Source organism: Euleptes europaea, chromosome 17, assembly GCF_029931775.1.
Source record: "Euleptes europaea isolate rEulEur1 chromosome 17, rEulEur1.hap1, whole genome shotgun sequence".
In the NCBI taxonomy this organism is placed as follows: Eukaryota; Metazoa; Chordata; class Lepidosauria; order Squamata; family Sphaerodactylidae; genus Euleptes; species Euleptes europaea.
The window spans coordinates 19,004,839-19,010,838 of NC_079328.1; positions in this window are offsets into that span (position 1 = coordinate 19,004,839).

Here is a 6,000-nt window from a genome sequence, read left to right on the forward strand (position 1 = left end):
ATACAGGAAAGGCCTTTTTCCACTGCATAAAGCACGTAGAAGACTGTGCCTTCTATCTCTGGATCTAGAAGGGCTTGAAATTTACTCTTAAAAAACAACTGGGAATCCAGGATTTCTACCAATGACATTGAGCTAAAACAAGGAACATGCTTCACAACAAGCATCACTGAAGAAAAGGGGGATGAAATTGTTTGCCTGTCCACAGTGAGGCAGAAAACGGTGACCTCACTCCGACAGAGTTTGTGACAACATCAAGTGACCAAATCTGATATACTGTGTCATCCTGTGACATCAGCATGATGGGTACATACTCCATAATTAACTGATTATGTAGCTGGCAATAGGAATACTGTTCCCTCTTGCCAAAAATTGCTAATGAAGTAGCTGCTAAGAAGGTCAGAAACCGCAAGCAAACCATCATGAAAGACTGTTCGGAGAACAGGAAACCCCAAAGCCCCTTTGTTTCCCGACAGAAATTTGGCGCAGTCCTATCCAATAGTAATTGTAAGGTTTTTTAAACAATAACTTTAAACTAAATTCCTGTGCAATGCATACATATAGCAATTCTCTGCTAAAATCCTATACAAACCATCCAGGATAAGATTCTATACAGATACTCGTACCTCAAAGCTGACACAAAACCTTCGGTAGTTTTCATGAAGTATATTTGAAAATCACATGAACAATGTATATTTCGCAATATGATGGAAGAGCTATTCATTGTCTGGTTGCTAAGGGTTTTGTAACATACTTGAACGCAACGCAAGATAATCGTGTTTCTTAGGCTGGAATATGAAGGTAAGCACTGCAAAAGCCAATTATATCATTAACAAGCCAACAGGCCCCCACTTTGACTTAGCAGTATCAAGAATTTCAGAAGGACACAAAGTCCTCCCAGTAGCTTAAACAAGAACTGTGTACTTTTGCTACTTATTGGCACAATCTTGACCAAATCTTCAATTTCCTCATCGTAGTCAACAAAATAAGATTGTCTTTCTAGTAATAACCAAGCTACGATTCCTTATTGCCCAACCATGTTATGAACCAAGCTGGTATTCCAGTGTCTCTATACAGCTTTGACTTTGATTCTGCCAAGACAAAGGGCATACCTTAACATTTGCTGTCCACCTCTTGCATAGAAGCAGACAAGCTACACCTACTCTAGAACAACAGTTGTTTACATCAAGTCTAAAGTGCTTCAGGTCCATTATTCAAAATGCTCATCCATATTCTATAGACAATTGTATCTTAGAAAGAAATTACTACCACTAGCAGCCATTGCACTAACTTTTGAAATTTTAGAACAACAAAGTTGATACTCCACCTTCTCAATGTTGTCCAGACTCAATCCGGAATGGTGTTGTTGTTTTTCAACAAGCTCAAGGGCACCATCTTGTGGACAGAAAAGCTCATTGGGAGACTGGTGTCTACAGAACCCATAGTATTGGAAAGAGGCACTCTATGGTCTTCAGAAACTGGCGGAATCACCAAACAATAATGTACATTCTACATGACCAAAACAGAATAAGTTCCGTTCCTGAACAGTGGCCTGTTCAGATCATGCAAGAAAGCTGCAACTTCTCAACCCAGATGGGTCAACCAATAGGTATTCAGTTTCCATCTCATGGAAACTGGTTTCCATTTCTTGGGCAGGGGGGGAGGGGTTGTAGCGGCCATTTGCCACATGTCTGGATTGGATACTGTTATTGTTGTTTTTAAAATATTTTATTAAAGGTTTTTTGGGGTACAAAAATAAAAAGGGGAATGGGAAGGGAAAGGGGGAAAGCATTGTTTTCTGTGACCAAATTTTTCCAATACACTATAGACATGTCTCATAAATTAGTTTAGTTTAGAATACACTCTTTAGTTTCTCATCATTAAAAAACACAGCATATCTTTTTATAAACCTATCATGAACACGTACTAAAACATTTTATACCAAATTTTTTCTCCCTGATAATAACACAGATATCTCTATTAAGAACAAGACTATGTCAACACCAGATTATATATAACAGGTATAACTGGTTGGCATATTATATACAGCTGGCAAAATAGGATACTGTTGTTCTTTTCATGCTCTTGATTTTTTTTTTGTTACCATGAAAAAGCAACAACAAGAATGGCATAATACAGTTAGGTCATTCAATTATTTTATGACAAATTTTTCATGACAACAGAATCCAGAAAACTTTAATATCTCCACTACTTGTGCCCCTGTTCGCTTTCTGTAAATTTTAAGTATCTTAATTACTAGCATTCTACTACTTGAATGCAGTCATTGTTAGCAAATCACCACCAACCTAGAACAAGAAATGCTCAATTTTCTACCAGTTTGTGTGTTTTAAAGCCAATTATGAAATCATTGCCCTAATTTAGAAGAAAAACTTGAAATATATGTAAGAGAAGATGGAAGAAGAAGAAGAGTTGGTTATTATATGTTGCCTTCCTCTACCACTTAAGGAAGAATCAAACCGGCTTACAATTATCTTCCCCTCTCCACAACAGACACCCTGTGAGGTAGGTGAGGCTGAGAGAGTGTGACTAGCCCAAGGTGACCCAGCTGGCTTCATGTATAGGACTGGGGAATCAAACCCGGTTCTCCAGATTTTCAAAAGTTTCTGATTAGCTAGACTGAAATTTTCTAACTGAACAAAACCTCCTAGAAATAAACCCTTGAAACTTTGTGTTTGACTTTTAACTTTGACTTTTATATAACTAATACATAGCCAAGTTTAATTTAAGAATTTGAAGTATAATCTAATGCTGATGTGCAGCAAGCTGTTTGTTAACTTTTGTCCGAATTTGTTTATGCAACACTCAAACATCCAGATGCAAATATATTTTAAGATTTCTCTTGAGAATAAGAAGAAAGTTTGAACAGAATGAAACTAGATGTGGGACACAATGAGCCATCTAGGAAACTGATGCTGAAAGAGTTGTGCATCCTACAACATTGCTGCCATCCCATAAAACAGACAAACTCACATAAATATTATCTTAGAGATAACAAGCTGAGAAATAGGCAGAGTACCATTCTGAGCAAATGCTACTTAGCAAATTTAGTCTTGAGACATATTCCAGAAAAGGCATCACTTGTTGCCCTTTCCCAATGTAAGAAAATAACCCAGAGTCAAAATCTGCTACCCAACTAATCATTAAAGGTAAAGGTAGTCCCCTGTGCAAGCACCGGGTCATTCCTGACCCATGGGGTGGCATCACATCCCGACGTTTACTAGGCAAACTTTGTTTATGGGGTGGTTTGCCAGTGCCTTCCCCAGTCAACTTCCCTTTACCCCCAGCAAGCTGGATACTCATTTTACCAACCTCGGAAGGATGGAAGGCTGAGTCAACCTTGAGCCAGCTACCTGAAACCAACTTCCATTGGGATCGAACTCAGGTCATGAGCAGAGCTTGGACTGCAGTACTGCAGCTTACCACTCTGCGCCAAGGGACTCTTCAACTAATCATTAGAGGGGAGTAAAAATATGTCCAGTTAACCAGGAAATACCCCTGCTGTCAAAATACAGCCATGTGGCTTTCTCAATTTTCCTTCTAATTTTGAAGAAGTTACTACTTCTTGTAAAGTAACAAAACTAAGCTATCTCCTTACCTGCAGTCCACCTTATCAAAAAAGTGGTGTCCCGGATGCTGTCTGTGGAGCGCCTCCTCTACTCTCTCCAGCACAATGCTGAAAGAAAAATCATGCAGAGTCTCTGAAAGCCACATTGGCTAACCATGGAGAGGCTTCCTCTGAAGAATAATTTGCAACACAGGAATACGCTCCCATTGGGGTTTGCAAATGAAGTTCAAGAATGGTCTTTTTCTTTGGTCTATGTAATTTTTGTGATTGTTTTTTTTTCTTTCTGTCTTTGTATCTATGCAGTGTTTTTTTCTTTCTTAATTTATGATGTTCCTGTGTGGGGTTTTTTTGCACTTTCTAACAATAAAACTTATTTTTTAAAAAAGAAATACGAGGTAGGGTTGTCCAGATATGAAAAGAATTTTAACTCTTCTGTGCTTCTGTGGTGTAATTTTAACTCTTCTGTGCTTCCAGGAAAGTAAACCACTTTCAATAAAAGTTTTCAACAAATCTTGGTTTCACTCATTTTTAGTAAGTAGGCTACACACCAAAACACATACAGTCCTGGAAAATGTCAGGCATATTGTCACCTGTGTGTGTTTTGCCATCAAGTCACAGCTGACTTATGGCAACCCCGTAGGGTTTTCAAGGCAAGAGATATTTGAAGGTGATTTGCCATTGCCTGCCTCCACGTCACGACCTGTGTATTCCTTGGAGGTCTCCCATCCAAATACTTGCCAGGGTTGAGACTGAGTGTGTGTGACTGGCCCAAGGTCACCTAGCAAGTTTTCAATGGCAGATTCGAACAGGGATTTCCCAGATCCTAGTACAACACCTTAACCACTACACCATGCTGACTATCATCACTGCCACCTAAGCACCTAAAAACTTGACACTGGTGGAAGAATTCTGGCTACACAGCTTCTATAGATGTGCAATATTTTTCCATCCACACAGTTACACAGACATTCAATTCATAAGAAACATTATTATAAGATTCCAAAGGCTGCTCAAGTAAAAACACTTGTATTCAATGCTAAACAAAGATCCTAACTATTCTTTATATTCTTTAATAGCACAGGTGATACAGCTTATTTTCACTTAAGCACCCAACACCCAGTAAATATTCACTTTTAAATATACTATATACTTCAACTCATGTCAAGATTATCTCAACTGGCTTCAAAAGGCTTACAGAGAAGGCCCATAATGACAACAACTTTTGCCATGAGTAATCTGTTAAGGTGCATCTAGCCAGAGGACTTCCATAGATGTGAAACCAATCAATTTAATGTATTTGACACTCAGAAGCCACACATGGATGGATCCTCACAAGCCCCAGTGTCAAGCTTGGGAATGAACGAGATCAGAGCAGGTGGTCACAACGCAGACAAGGGACTTCAACATAACCCACAGCACATGTTTGGATCACTTGGCTGGCTTTTGAGCCAGCGTGGTGTAGCGGTTAAGAGCAGTGGACTCTCATCTGAAGAATCGAGTTTGATTCCCCACTCCTCCACATGAGTGGCGGACTCTAATCTGGTGAACTGGGTTGGTTTCCCCACTCTCACACATGAAGCCTACTGGGCGACCTTGGGATAATCACAGTTCTCTCTGAACTCTCTCAGCCCCACCTACCTCACAAGGTGTCTGTTGTGGGGAGAGGAAGGGAAGGAGATTATAAGATGGTTTGATTCTCCTTAAAAGGTAGAGAAAGTTGGTATATAAAAACCAACTCTTCTTCTTGTTTCAAAACACTGCTTCCTATACATCTAACTGAGAACTCACTTGCACAACCAGCATCTCACAAAGTGCAAAACAACAGCAGCACGATGTGATGTGATGCTTCGGAAACTAGTATTGCAACTCTTTTACAAGTAATTTTTCATAGAATCATAGAAGCTTAGAATCATAGAATCATCAAGAAAACTAGTTTAAAGGAGAGGGGAACTAAAACCTAAAGTATTTTGTGCTTCACGTTTAAAAGCATCTTCTCTTAGCTGCAGAAAATAGGCCTCTATCCTGAGCCAGAAAATGAAGAAGCCAGTGGAGAGCTCTAAGAAGAGCTCGACTTCAGCATTCCTAATTTCAACGGTAGAACAAAACACTACTGAAAGGACATCTGATGGGGTCAGGCCCAGCATCAGCTCCATCTTGGGCCATCACAGTAATAACAGTGTTTGATTCACTGCTCTTCTTTCTTAAAATAATTCTGTCAAACTAAGTTAAAGTTGCAGAGGCCTTTCCTCATTCAACAAAACATAACCCTACAAACTGCTTTGACAGAAACATAAGCTGGAAGGGACCTCAAAGACCATCTAGTCCAACCCCCTGCACAACACAGGAAATTCACAATTACCCCCACTCCCCCAGTGGCATGTGGCATTCCTCTATGCCCAGAGGAAGGCAAAAAAAAA